The sequence below is a fragment of the Vicugna pacos genome, chromosome 9 (assembly GCF_048564905.1).
Source record: "Vicugna pacos chromosome 9, VicPac4, whole genome shotgun sequence".
Taxonomy (NCBI): domain Eukaryota; kingdom Metazoa; phylum Chordata; class Mammalia; order Artiodactyla; family Camelidae; genus Vicugna; species Vicugna pacos.
The window spans coordinates 65628784-65643945 of record NC_132995.1 but is presented as its reverse complement, the minus strand read 5'-3'; the positions used below and the strand labels follow the sequence as shown (position 1 = coordinate 65643945).

The 15162-nt window shown below is 36.1% G+C and overlaps 1 long non-coding RNA gene across 2 annotated transcripts in view; it reads right to left on the bottom strand.

Moving 5' to 3' along the window:
- LOC140685420 (uncharacterized) overlaps positions 1–15162 on the bottom strand; it is a 231485-nt gene that overhangs the window by 11398 nt on the left and 204925 nt on the right. For both annotated transcript variants that reach the window (XR_012075942.1, XR_012075943.1), the window contains one exon: positions 1301–1459. This is a non-coding gene — a long non-coding RNA (uncharacterized lncRNA). The remainder of the gene's footprint in view (positions 1–1300; positions 1460–15162) is intronic.

Here is a 15162-nt window from a genome sequence, read left to right as displayed (position 1 = left end):
TTTTTCTTTAATCAGTGGTCCCATATTTAGGTTTAATTTAGGGGGAGCCAATACCATTACTGAAAAGTAATGAATAAATAACACTAACATGCAAAGCTGGTGCCATGAAAAGAGTCATAGGTTCTGATCACGTTCAATTGCCATGAATACCAATGTTTAAAATCATTAATCATGACTGAAAACGTAGTTTGGTCCTGCTGTGTTATTAACTCTCCGAGTCCTTTTTCATCTTTGGGTGTTTGTTCCTTTCAAGAGAGGAAATGTCTAGCAATTAAATGCATGTGGATAAGTTTTTGGGACCAGACTCTATAGATTCTATTCCTGGTTTTAATATCCATAGCGGTGTAACCTAGGGCAAACTGCCTGTCTCTCTGTGACTCAGTTTCCTCACCTGTATACTTCTTAGAATTGCTGAGGGTATTAAATGAGTCAAGGGTTATAAATACTTAGAGTATTATCCAATGTGAAGTAAAAAGTTGATTTATTATTATCTATAAAACACAGGTAAGCTGTAGATATCAAAAAACTTCCTCAAGCTCTGTGATTCCATAGCCACATAATTTGGAATGTACCCTATACTTAACTATTAACATGAATTTTCCCGGATCTGACAGCCCTTTACCATTTTATTTCCTCTCTCCATTACTCTCCTTCTAAGCCTCAGGATACAACTAGGAGACAATTTGCCCATCGATTCCTATCCTAACACATACTGGAGTCCTAAACATGGATCTGCTGTGTCTGAAAATTGCCATGATTGAGATGTAATCAGCCTATTGCTTAGCGTATCTGTTCTACTATCACAGATTTCAAATACACCCCTCCTGGCAAAATACAATAGTACAGTGTTTCATTCTTCTCTCAGTGACATTGAGTCTAACATGAAATCAAGGGAAGGAGTGCTGGAGGTGTTTAAAGAAATTTAATTGCTCCCTAATATACCTAAACGCCCCTTACATTTGTTACATTCCCATACATCTTCACCTTCCCCTAAAATTTCTTTATCTTACCCAACTTTTCTTCTTAACCTTGGCAAACTCACCCTGGAAATGGAGATTTTTCCCTCAAAGGGGAAAAAGGACATCTCAGGGAAATCTGGGGACAGGTACAAATACGAGACAAAAGAATGATACTGGGGATAACCTGCTAGTAACATGGTATCAGCAATAGTGAGGATGAATTTAGTAATTATGTTATGCTTCTCCGTAACAGTGATTGATCAAGTCATGCAATTCTATATTCCATATGAGAGCCACTGGCATCAAGATTCTCCGTCTGTTCTGCACTCCTCTCCACTTACCTCATCATTCTGATGTCATCTTATTTCCTTGCAATTTGTCCTCCTTGGTGAGCCATTTCTCATCCTTTGCCTAAATGCATTTTGATATGTGTCAGGTTATATCTCTCATTATCGCCAGAACAAAGGTCCCAGTCCATGTCCCTATGAAATCTTCATTAACTAGTTGACAAAAAAAAAAGAAGAAAAACAGTGGAGGGTTTTACTACTTCAATCATGTATTATACAGCCGCGTGTACATGACTCTAATTATATGTCTGGTATATCCTTTGTTATACACTTAGTCATCTTACCTGCAGAGTATACACATCAATATTAAAAATAGAAACATTTAAAAAACATACATTGATTTTTTTTTTACATTTATATCTACTCTTCCTAAAATTCCACTAATCTAAGAGTAAAGACAATATTAATGGTAAAACAAATAAATCTATCCATAAGGGGAAAAGAAATTAAGAGAACAGGAAAAAAAAAGCCAGTGGATAGAGGACTTCAGGAAATTGCTGTAGGTTAGAGAGCACATGGAGGAATGGAAAATGCCTTAGAAGGAAGCTAGTCTAATTGCTTACAGAGGAAGATATCCACAAGAAATGAGTCAATTTGTGGCTAAAATCCCAGTGAGGCAACAAATAGGTATGGAGCTCAAAACAGAGAAACCATTAAAAAAAAAAAATTGCAAACATAGTCAGGTGACTAATACCCATCTCTTCCTCATCTCTCAAAACACGCATATGAAACACATTCTTATGTTTCTGGAAGTGGTAACACTGACAGATTTCAGCCTCAAGGACACTAGGCTTAGTAGAGGGTTGACGTACAAGGCTAAAAGTAGAATATGTGAAGGTCTGGAACCGAACCGTGGGACCACTAGCCCCCGCAGTGTCCATCCTTCATCCTAACTACCAGAACACCCACTTCAGAACCCCAAGCAGGAGGCTGAAGAATTATTTTCTTGAAAAACTCAATTATTCTAAAAGCAATGTTGGAGGTTCCCTCCAATGATCAAATTTGCTCATCCCTAGGACATCTGTGGTAACAGTCAATAAGCCCCAGTCATTTGAGGAAAGACTTCAGCCTGAAAAAGAGAGACCAAAGCACACAGTAGAAGAAAGAAACTTAGGGGAAATAGAAACCAAGTAGGGAGCAGGAAATCTAAGTGTATCATCTGTATCTTCAAAGAAAGGAGAAGATATTCCATCTATGAAACAAATGCAGGGTGCTATTAATTTAAAAGGAATAACCAGGAAACAGGAAATGACCCTTGCAAATTAAAATCATGATCACTGAAATTAACTACTACTACTATTAATAATAATAATGGCAATGGAAAGGTTGAATCACCCACAGAATTTTCCAAAAAGCAGAACAAAACTATTTTTTTAATGTTAAAAGCAGTATAAAAAAATTAGAGACAACCAAGAGTATCCAAAATTCAACTAATAAAATAAAGAAAATGAAGAAAACAAACCATGCAATAGTTTCCCATAACTGATGGTTTTCTCTAAACTGAAATTCCACATACTCATTTCAGAACACCTGGGAAAGATGGTATGGCGGTTACACATATGGAGTCTAGCTCCAGAGTGCCTGGACTCACCACCCATCTGCTCCACTTATCAGCTGCATGACTTCAGACAGTTCACTTGGAGTCAGTGTTCAGTTTCCTCATCTGTAAAATGGGGTTGATATCGACACTATCTATCACCTAAGGTCATTGTGAGGATTAGATTATTATTAAATGCACACAAAGTTCATGAAGTAGTATCTTACAGTGAGTAATCAAGAATTGATTATTAATACAATTATTGTAAGAGTTTTGAAGGTGGGGTGGGAAGGGTTTACATATAAAGTGTCAGGAATTGGAATGGCATCAGGTGTTATAAACAACACATTGGAAAAAAGATAAAACAATGCTTTCACAAATTTGAGGGGAAGTATTTTTAACTTTGAGTATTTTAGAAGCCAAGCTAACATTTAAGTGTGAGGGTAGAACGAAAGTATTTTTAGAACTTCAGAATTGTCCCATTTTTGTTTTTGTTTTGCTAGACATCCATGCATTCTTTTTAAAGAAATTCCTGGAAGGCATGCTGCCTTAAAATAAGAATATAAATGAAGAAAGAAGATATTGGGAAGCCAGAATCAAGAATTCCACCAAAGGACAGCAGTAAAAGAAGTCTCAGAATAATAGTTGTGCATCAGGCCCGGAAGCCAATATAAATTCATGAGTGGATCAGATGTCTATAGGAAAAGAGATGGTTAGAAAAATAAATAGAACTGATAAATTATTTCATGTATTGGACCGCTTGTAAAATATTATCAAGATGAGTTTAAAGCATGAGTCTGAGCGTTATGGAAGATTCACTATAAATAAAAATTAAGTGAATTAAAAAAAGACAAATATTAGTTACCAGAAGAACAATAACATGTGTAAGAAAAAAATCGCACTGTACTTACTTGGCTCAGAAGTGAATTCCATTTACAAAATCATAGTATTTATTTAACTAGATCCCTACTATAAGTCTCCCAAAGATAGTGGAGAGGTGGTGAGGACAATTGTTATTTTTCACAATAGTCTGTAGTTGGCTAATGCCTGACACTTATAAGCTAAGAAGGTAGTAAAAGTTTAGTATTTAGAAGCAAAGTGCTAACTAACAGAAGGAAATACTAAATAAGTTAAAATCTGTTGCTGGGTAACATGACAGAGGTCAGGGAGAACGGAAATGTGTTCTTAACAGGTTTCGTAGTAAGACTTGAAATTTTCAATTTTGTGCCTGTGTTAAATGAATGCAGTTATAGATTCACTGTAAAATAATATTTCATTAAAACCTTGTGACTCTCTGAATGTCTCTTTCGACTCTAGAACCCTCTCATCTTAGCTAAATATTTCATATACTAGTTTTACCACCTCTTTCTCTGACCAGCTTTTAGGCTTCGTATTCTCTTACAAATTTCCCTTTTCCCTGTTTCAGGACCTGCCAAAGAGCCTGCGGGTTATAACAGCAGGTCCTTCCCATTAATGCTGCTGGCAGAGACGCCCAAAATATTCCTGATTGATTGAAGCCTGCTTTGCTAGTCCCTCACTTTCGGGAACACTAAATTCCTTTGCAAATTAAAAACAAACACAGCTGAACTATCTTATGTTTAATTTAGCCTAGCCCAGATTAATGGAACTTCAGGCAGTTTGGAACCCTTAGGAACTTTCCTGGGATAATTATAAAAACGTGCATATTGGCACCAAATTCCTTTCTTTAAATCATTATTTTAAACACTGTATTTTTTATTCTAAGATGCTAGATTTTTAGAGTGGTTTTCTGTGTTCGGGGGGCATTAAAATGTAGAAATATAGAGTAGATAAAAAGTAAAATTAATTATTGTCATAATGAAGCCTCTCCCTAAAAAATTACATCAGATTTGCTTACAAAATTTTGTCATAAATAACTACTGATTACTAACACATGGGGAAGTACATGTATATTATATACAAATTCACACACGTATATGTAAAATTTGGTGCAGCTGAGATGGCTGTCCCTGCCTTTTATTCTCCCCACTGCAGTAAACACATACAAAGGCTTTCCTTTGGTTCTAAAGCTACAGCTGTGGTGTACAAATTAGCTCTTGGTTCTGGCAATGCTGAAGCCTGGCTATTTAATATAATCTGCCCCATGACTTTGCACAAAAAGAAAAACAAACAAAAAAATAAAAACAGAGGTAAAAATTCTCAACGTGTCTTATCAAGTTTATAACACCTTAGTCTGGGGAGCTGTTACAGTCTCAAACAGTTCATGCCTGTGTCACAGAATGCCATTATAATATTTCTTTGGCCCTCCTTCTTAGAGAGGTTTTTTTTTTTTAAATATTAACTCTTTTTTTTTTTTTGTGGCTATTGGGGTCTCCTGCTACAATTTATTCCAAAATACTGCCCAGTGGAAGAGTAACCACAAATACTTCCTCAAAGATTTCAGTATGCTAGGTTCTCCATTATTTCTAGGGTTCCCACATGTCCTCATTTGCCTGAGAGGGTCCAGTTTATGTTTCCCAGCAAAATTAAAAATAGTAATCAATTTCACTAACAAAATTGCCTGATTCAGGTTTGTAGCTGTTGCATATGTAAGGAGGTAGTGGATCCAAGTTAGGTCCTTAGTATTTAAAAAATGAAATATGTAAATATTCTAGATCCTTGCAAGAGAAACAGTCTAGAGTTTGGAAAGGTAAAAAGAAACAAGCATTTGAGGGGGATAAGTAAACACAGTTCGAATACAGTGAGTTTAGAAAATCCTTAGAATCAAGTGGACCAACGAGAAACACACTTAACACATGGAATCCTGACATCAGACTTAGACCAAAGCTGTTTTCAGCCTGGTTTGAGATTCTTAGCGTACAGTGGGAGACACGTTGTGACTGAGATCAGACCTACTGTGATTCCTGTATTTTGACTAAGCAGAGTCAGGAATCTTACCTCACAGGTTATCTTTTGTGAGAACCACGTAAAAGCTGACGAACTATAACCACTCAGACAGTTTTGAGCAGCAACTTGTGGCCATACTGGCATCACATCTCCACTTCAACAAATACACAAAATACACCATAGGAATACAGAGGAGGGAGCCGGTCGTTCTTCGCAGAATAGAACCTGGTGATGAAGGAAAGCTTTCCGAGGGGAGAAAACATTTTATTTAAATATTTAAAGATGAGTCAAAGTTTGCCATATCAGGGAAGGAGAAGTCAAAGTCTATTTCAGACCCATTATAGTCCAGGAGTATGACTAGAAGGGCAGTACACGCATAGATCCATCAAACCAGGCCCAGGGAACAACAAATGTTATCTTACCTGTCTTAAACGCGATTACACTGCACTTCAGTGGCAGAAGCTGCAGGTTATCTTCTAACATGTATTTTCCCCTTGTTCTTTAATTAAAAAATAATAATGATCTAGGCACATGGCTTTCCCATTTCAATCCCCAGCCCCCTTTGTCACTAGTTGTAACTGAATGACTTAGTTTTATAAAGGGAAGGGTTATATTGTTAAGTGATGCTTCTGTGAGGCGCTTACTCGAAAAGGTAAGAAGTATCGCTTTTCTCCACCGCTTTCATTTCTCCGTCTGCCACCTGGAATGTGGCTGGGAGACTGAGGTTCTAGCAGATCTGAATCACAGGAACAGAAGCCACAGAAAGTGACGGTGCAGCAACTGAGCTGGAAGTTACCTGGGGCCATTCTCGCAGTCCTGGATTTTCTATCCCTGTAATTATTTTAATCAAAAGGAATCAAAAGACACACCTCACTTTTATATTAGCTGAAGCTAATCTTAACTGATACACCTTAAGAATTACCATCAATTTAGGGAGATCATTTACATAAACGACTGGCCTCGTATCAGTTCTAGCTCATCTCTGAAAATTGTACCTGAAACCTGATTCATACTGAACTAAAAATATTTTAATGATGTTTTCTGCTAAACCGTATTTTAAAACACATGCCTCCTCATTTTTAGGCAAGCTGAATATTCAGCTCTATTTATGAGTACATTTTAGGGAAAAATCATTTAAAAGCTTTTGTGTTTCATGAAACAAAGAAATAGCAGTCTCTTTTTAAAGATGTCGTGAGAGCCTAGATTTTAAAGCAAAACAGCAATGCCATTTCGAGCAGTGATGTTCAAGCCTCAGAAGGATTAGGATTTGGGTTCTAATTTGCAAAACAGGGCTTGTATTTGGATTAGGATTTGACTCCAATTTCTCTTTATGGATTTAGGTAAAGCTTTTATTAATCACTCATCCTAAAGAGTGGCTTGAGTCTGTACAGGATGGGACAATAGATATATTTTTATTTAATAAACTCAAACAAATCAAAACTCAGTGAGTGCTCCTGGCTGTTACACCTGGATTTCTGCTTCTTAGATGCCAGTCACTTTCCAAGAAATCGTGCCTTTTTATTTTAGGAGCCCATGATTCAATTCTTAGAATTCTTGTGGAGTGATTACATTGTAAGTAATGTCCATATTGAAGTTATTTGGAAGAATTTTTTCTTTAAATCAAATTTCTTAAGTGTGCGTATGTGTATATATACATGTTTATATATTATTATATTATTTATATTTGCATGTTAATATAGATATGAAATAAACATTCAAAGAATTCTAGACAAGCAAAATTCTCTAGAATAAAATTATAGTAATACCCTAAGACAACTCATTTGTGATAATACAAAATTTCATATAGCTGCTAATTCAGATGTTTAAGCCATAGACAATTGATGGCTAACTGGAACATTTCAAATGGGCACATGCTAAACTTCTTATCTTCTGCACGTGGAGAGAAGACAGAGATGGACAAATGAGGTATGAAGGGGAAAAGGGTAGGTAACTCTGTCTTAGGAAGCTGGGGTTGGAAAACGGTAGAACCTAGTTCCCCCAAAATTCTTTCAGCCCAAATCTTCCTGAATGAGATAGGGGTTCCAACTCCCAGAAATTACTAATGTCTGCTACCGACCAGGAACTGCCAACCAGCCCAGAAACTGGATCCTCCCTATAATTATGGCAACACCCACAAGAAAAACTAGAAGGCATTGAACAGACAGCAAAAAAGTAAAGCTTGATCTATAAACGGAACTCAGGAATTTCAGCAGGCCAACTTGAGGGCCAGTTCCCGACACTCATTCCATTAACCTCATAGTAAGTGTCTGACTCTTTCTTTGGACCACATTGATTGTATTATGATGGAGCTGCACAAAAGGCAAACCTTTTGTGAGTTATACACTGTCCATCACCTCCTGCGATCTGTGGAAAATACGTATGCCTGAGTCCACTCCAGAAAATGCTAATTAGTGTGTCTAAATGGAGACCAGGCACCTGCATTTCTGCACTAAGGAAGCTACCCGGTAAACCTGATGCTTATCTGTATTTAGAACCACAAGTACAAATTACTGCTTTGTGGGCAAATGTTGTCTTCTCAACAAGATGGAAAATCCCTTATGGTTTTAAGATGTGCCCTTATATTTCCTTTGATTGCTCAACAGCAACTAAGACAATACTGAGCACACAGCACCACTTTAATAATGTGATTCAGTGGCTCTATCTTTATGTTAGGAGGTTTTTTGGGTTTGGATTTGTTTTTCCAACTTGGCCTTCTATTCCTGAGTACCTCTCTGTCCCGGAATAGAGAGGACTGTGGTAGAATTTAAATATAAATATAATATATTAGTAATATACTATATTATACATAATATATATGTCATATACGGCACAAAGCAGCTAAGCTGTGGGAACCCTACCCAAGAGAAGTGGACACAGAAAGACAATTTTCTACCAGCTTGGAGGGGAATGCGGGGAATGAAGAGCCTTGCCCCCAGGTTGTTATTGCAGAGAAAGTGATGTTTCATGATCCAAGTGGCGTTGAATGTAGAAGGTGGAAAGGAATTCAAGGACCATATGGATATTGGTTGTACAGATTGCTCAGCAAATGGTATAAAGAGTGTCCTGAAATGAGCAGAAAGAGAGCAGACGATACAGCAGCAGCCAGAGCAGGACAGGTGAAGAGGGCAGACAAAGTCTCTGAGCAGAAGTGGGGCGCCATCCCTTCTCGGTGACTGCTGGAGAGATGCGGGCTATTAACCCTGCAGGCCTAGAGGAAAGCTGAATAGGACGACAAAACTGGTGGAGGCTAAGGAATGTCAGACTATCTACATGAAAGTAATTGGGGGCACTTACAAGTATTGATGGAGCAAAACTCCAAAAATGATGGGTATTTCCTATTCACCCATGGGATGTTGCTGAGAACTGAGATAAGAAATACTAGAAATGTGACTATGAATATATTTAATAGTCGAAATTATCTATTATATTAGTGATTTTTTTTCTGAAGAGCAATGTGGAATAAAAAATATTATTTATCGTGCTTTGTATTAAAAGGGAACCATAGGACTAAAAATAATATTTCACAGACACAAAGCAAATTTATTATGTGTAAAAATATTTGTTCATTCAGCTGTTGTGCTTTGAAATATCTTAGTCTGTTGGTAAGAAACTAAATACAACATAGTGAGTCACACAGCACCTTTTAATGAGCTGATTGTTTTAACTGAACAAAGGGCCCAATAAGACTCTATTTAAATAAGTGCTACCTTCTCTATCATATGGGGAAGATTTTCTCTGTTGTGTTTTCTTTCCATTCAATATAAAAAGCTAAAGACTCTCCCAGTTCTTTTGTTTTTGTTGAACTACTGTCTATCTTTAAACATTTGACCCTCATTTTTCATTTTATTTCATAAAACGTAATGTTTGCTTTGTAAGAAATAATGTAAGGTTCCTATATGTGTTCTGATCTTCACTTTAATACATTTATCCATAGCTATAATTATTAATTCAATTCCCTAAGATGAAAGATTTTCAGCATTTTGATATTGTAAGCAATACTAAAATAACAGAAATGTAGACAAATCTTTAATTATTTGTCATGATTACCTCAGGGTCAACTTTTTATGTGTGGAATGAACAGTCACAGTATACACATCTCTGAGGCCGTGGATGCTGACTACAGATTTAGCACTAACAGGCTGTGCCAGCTGGGCTCCTGCTGGTACTTTATAAGAGAGTATCTGCTTGTATCCACTTGCTCATCAACACTGGGAATTACCCTTTCTTTTTCCCTTTTAATTTTGAAAAAAATTCAGATTCATATAGACTTGCAACATCAGTACAGAGAAACCTGTGTACTCGTCATCCTCTCTCTTATTAGATACGTTCTCTGGCATTCTGTATTAGTAACTGGATATTAATTCTCCTAATTTGGTGCCCATATTAACTGAATGATAAAGAAAATGTAGTTGATTAGTTGTAGTGAGTGCCCAGAACTGAATCAAAGGTTTCTTATGTCTTAGAACTTGCTCCCAAGCCTCAAACAGTCCCTGAAAACATTGCACAGGACATTGCACAACTGTAGAAAAGCCAGTTTTCAGACTACAGAGTGGAAATGAAAGACAATTGTATGGTCCCATTTGTAATGTTGTGTTCAGTAAGCACACTATAAAGGACATGTTGAAATTTCGAACAAATGCATAGGTGAAAAAAATAGCTAAAAAGGAAAAAATTGGGGGGTATGACAACTGTTCTCAACGACTATCACAAAGTGATGTCCTTAGGAGAAAGATTACATACATTTTTGTAAATAATTACAACCAATATGTAAGTTATTCTAGGCATATTTCTATTTCATATAAAAATTATCTATGGTTATTTCGCATAAGGTGAAAAATACTCTATTGAATAGAGGTGTGTAAAGGGGCATAATGGTAGACCCACCTCATAAAAATTATGTTCATCACTTAATGCAGTGCCTCTTGCACAGTTAATACTCAGCAAAGAGCTATATTATTTTGTGATTATTATTCTCATAATAATAATAATAATAATTATTATTATTATTATTATTATTATTATTATTATTATTATTATTATTATAATGATGGATTTACTGCTTTGAGAAATATTAGACCTGAGAGCTTTTTAAAAAAAACTGTTTGAAGATTGGAGAGAAAATGTGAATATTAGGTGGGAGTTTAGGCTACATCAACATACTTCCTTTCAGATCTTAGGTTCAATTATTATAATCACATTTCTATTTGTATTCAATTTGAGATCTTAGAAGAGTCTCATAATTAAATTCAGCCTTTCCTAATTCTCCCCGAGGGAACTTTCTGACATGCCCTTCTCACTCTTTCGCCACTCTTTGGAGGAAGAGCTAACCCTAAGAGAAACGATGACAAAAAGAGGAGCGTGATGAAAGAAGAAACAAAGAGATAGGACAATCCATAAACGACTGAATTGCTTCCTGAGAAATCCAGAAATCATTCTGCTTTAGGATAGGAAAAAACAAAGATCATAAATTATTTTGATATTTTCATTTTCATTTGGTTGTGAAGAAATCATACTGGGCCAAAAGTGTAATAATGTGTTCCTAACGATCCTCTTCCCCTTTGCAGAACCATCATTCCTGTTTTTCAACTTCTGCATGGGTGGTAAGTCACCCTACCTGCCTTGGACCTGACTCTAATCAATTCGTCTTGGCCCTTGAGTCAAGTCCTGAACCTCTTTCTTGTCTCTCCTGATAAATTACCTGCATTCAGCCCTGTACCGTGATGCAGTAACCACCGATAAACTCTCGCTACGGCAATACAAGTTTAATACGATATAACTCAAGAATCATAGAGTGAATTTTAACAGGTCCTTTCAATCATATATCAAAATAAATACCAATAAAGGAAATTTCAAGCAAGAATGAGAACTGGTAGATAATAATGGAGGCATGTCTTCAGCTCTAGACATAAAATAATTTCTTTATTGGAGGAAAGAAAATACACCTGGGGGGCATGGCAAGTTATAAGTTACGAATATAATATCTTGCAGTAACCTATAATGAAAAAGAATATGAAAACGAATACATGTATGTATACAGATGATTATGCTGTGTGCCAGAAACTGATACAATGTTGTAAACTGACTCTACTTCAACTAAAAAAAAAAAAGAGTAAAACTAAACAAGGTGCTGTTGGTGGGCAAATAATACTGAGAGCCCCAAGGTAGGTATATGTGGCATAGTGTTGGCACAGGCCTGCTCCTCAGTCAGTTTGCTTTGCTTCCCAGTCGGTGCTGGGTGTTGTTGTACTGCTCCAGCTCTTGCGTAGAACTTACCAATTCACCTATTGATGTCTTTCACTTTAGACCAAAGTGGTATCGATGAGGGAATGTCACGAGGGGTCAATTCTGAATCTTCATCAGTTTGACAAAGACCTAATATGGCATCTGAGTAATGGGAACATGTCTGCAAAACCACTAGGCCCTGAAATTTGCAGAAATCAAGACCTTGTGGCTTGGACCTTCTCAGGCGTGCTCTCTCTGGAAGTCATCCTATGCAAAATTGATAATGGAGGTCCTGTCAATACTTCTTGATAACAATAGCAGATTGTCTATGCTTCATTTAGTGCTCTGAGGGTCAGAGAAGGACAAAGCTGTTATACATAATTGCTCACCATTTTCTGATTTAATTAACTTTACAGTAATACTAAATTTCAGGACTGAGTCCCTTTCATTGTATCATCAATGATACAAATATCTCTTTTTAAACTAATTTTCTGATGATTTAATACAGAAGTAACAATGTAGAAATGTACTACCAATTGCCTAAAGTTATTTCAAAATATAATTTCACCCAAGAACAATGAAATGAGGAAAGCCTGACTAATGAATAAATATAACAGAACAAAAGATCACCATACTGAGAATTAAGTTTAATAAATTATTCCAAAGGAAAAGCCCAGGAGAATTACTAGAATAAAGCTAATTTTTTTCTTAGATTGTAAAAGCGAGTTACCCTCATTTTTATGCAATCAGTTGTTAAATGTGGGAAAAAAGAGTTAAAAAAAAAAAAGAAATCAAAGGTTACAGTGTTATAGCAGAACACATATTCAAAAGACTGAGGAGCATACGAATTCCAAGCAATTAAAGTATGTGATGGGGGAGGGTTTTTCTCTGAAAATATCAAAGACATCTTTCTAACAGGTAATTATAATTTCTTCACAACCGGATAAGTTGACAGGTGGGTTGGAGGAGGTAATGTAAATCTCTTTCACTGAGTAGAGCAGTTGCTTTCAGGTGGGGCTGAAGCTCCCACAGCCACCATACACCACGGCCACCTACCTCCCAACTTGATCAAGACTCAAAGTTTTAGTGAGTTTGGAAATGAAAGGAAGATGAATGCTAACGAAGTAATGGTTATAAGAATATTTTCAAAGTAAGTGGGAAAAGACTTTAGACTGTGCCCTAGGATTTGTTGTCTTTTAATCCATCACCAGCCTATGATCTGGTCTTCGGTCGGGTAGATTCCTTGTCATTTTCTTTTCTTCCTTTTTTTTTTTTTTCATAAAAGTTTAAAGCCACCATTCTCTAGAAGTGTGGTGCCATGCGATTTGGTTAAGCTCCCTAGTTTTCTTAAGACTGTCACACCTGCCTCCCATCTTGATCAGTAAGTAAAGCAAAGCAGATGCATCGAAGCTCGCCTGCCTACTCTGACGTCCTCACTCAGAATCTTGCCAGAAAACATAAGCTGCTGCGCCCCACGGCTCCCCTCTGATAAGGGAACTCCATGACCGCATGATGAATTTAAAATTTGCTTGTATCTCTGAGATAGTGTTCGATGTTGCTATGACGAAGTGGAAAGGTATTGAAAATAACATTCTTTTTAATAAAGTACTAAAATTTGCAAATTAGTTTTTTTTTTACAAAATGTAAAGAATTCATCAGAATAAACAATTGAAGAGAAACACTCATCAACACTATTCAGTTGTTCTTTTACCTGTAAGAACTGCTTTTTGCCATCAGGTTTGACGAGAGAGACTAAGAATAAGACTCATTTATTAAATCATGCTACTTTATTTACTGAAAATGATGTCAAATACCACATACCATATCCTTTTATGAGAATCCAGGAGAATAATTTCTTTAAGGCATCAATATAAAAAAAAGTACTTTTCCTGGTTTTCTCATATGTTCTAATAAGATTATAAATAATTATGTTGATTCCGCTTTGACTGACTGGAAAGTCTGAATTAAGATTTGGGCCCCTTAATTAAGGAAAATTTCAGATACATACAAGATAAACTGAATAGTGCATTGTACTTCCATGCATCCATCATCAAACTTCAATAATCATCCAGCCTTTGGTTTTTGTTTCATTGAAACCACCTCCCACTCCTCATAATTATCATCACAATCAGAGATATTTTATGTAAAATGTATATACCTTAAACTGCACAAATATTAACTATACAATTTTTAAAATCTCTTTTCAGCTTTATTGAAGAAAAATTGAAAAAATGGTATATATCTAAGATATAAAATGTGGTTGATTTCATATGAATATACGTTATAAAACGGTCACCACTATCAAGCTAACTAGCATTCATTATCACACAGATTTTTTTCATTACCTCGTTTTTTTTCTTTTCTTCCTCCGCCTCCCTCCCCTCTAACAACTACCTGTTTGTTTTTTGCATCTATGAATCTGTTTTTGTTTTGTAATATTTGTTCATTTGTTTTGTTGTTTAGATGCTGCACATAAGTGACAACATACATTATTTGTCTTTCTCCATCTGACTTATTTCACCAAACATAATACCTTCTAGGTCCATTCATGTTGCTGCAAATGGCAAGAGTCCATTCTTTTTCTTCATTCCAAAGTGTGAATAAATATACCATGTCTTCTTTATTCATCTATCAATGAACACTTAGGTTTCTTCTGTACTTTGGCTATTGTAACTAAAGAAGCAATGAACATGGAGATACGTATACATTTTCAAGTTGGTGATTTTGTTCACTTCAAAAAAGAATGCTCAGAAGTGAAATTGATGGATTATATGGTGGTTTATTTTTAATTTTTTCAGGAAACTTCATACTGTTTTCCATGGTGGCTATACCAATTTACATTCCCACCAACAGGGCACAGGGGTCCCCTGTTCTCCACATCGTTGACAGTATTTGTTATCTGTTGTCTTTTTAATAATAGCCATTCTATCAGGTGTCAGGTGATATCTCATTGTGGTTTTGACTTGCATTTTCCTGGTAATTAATGATGTTGAGCATCTTTTCATGTGTCTGTTAGCCATCTGTATGTCTTCTATGAAAAAAATGTTTATTCAAGTTCTCTGCCTATTTTTAACTGGATTGTTTGGGTTTTGGGTGTTGAGTTGTATGCGTTTGTTGAATATATTGATTAACCCCTTATTGGATATATCATTTGCAAATATCTTCTCCCATTCAATAGGCAGCCTTATTGTTTTCTTGATAGTTTCCTTCACTGTACAGAAGCATTTTAGTT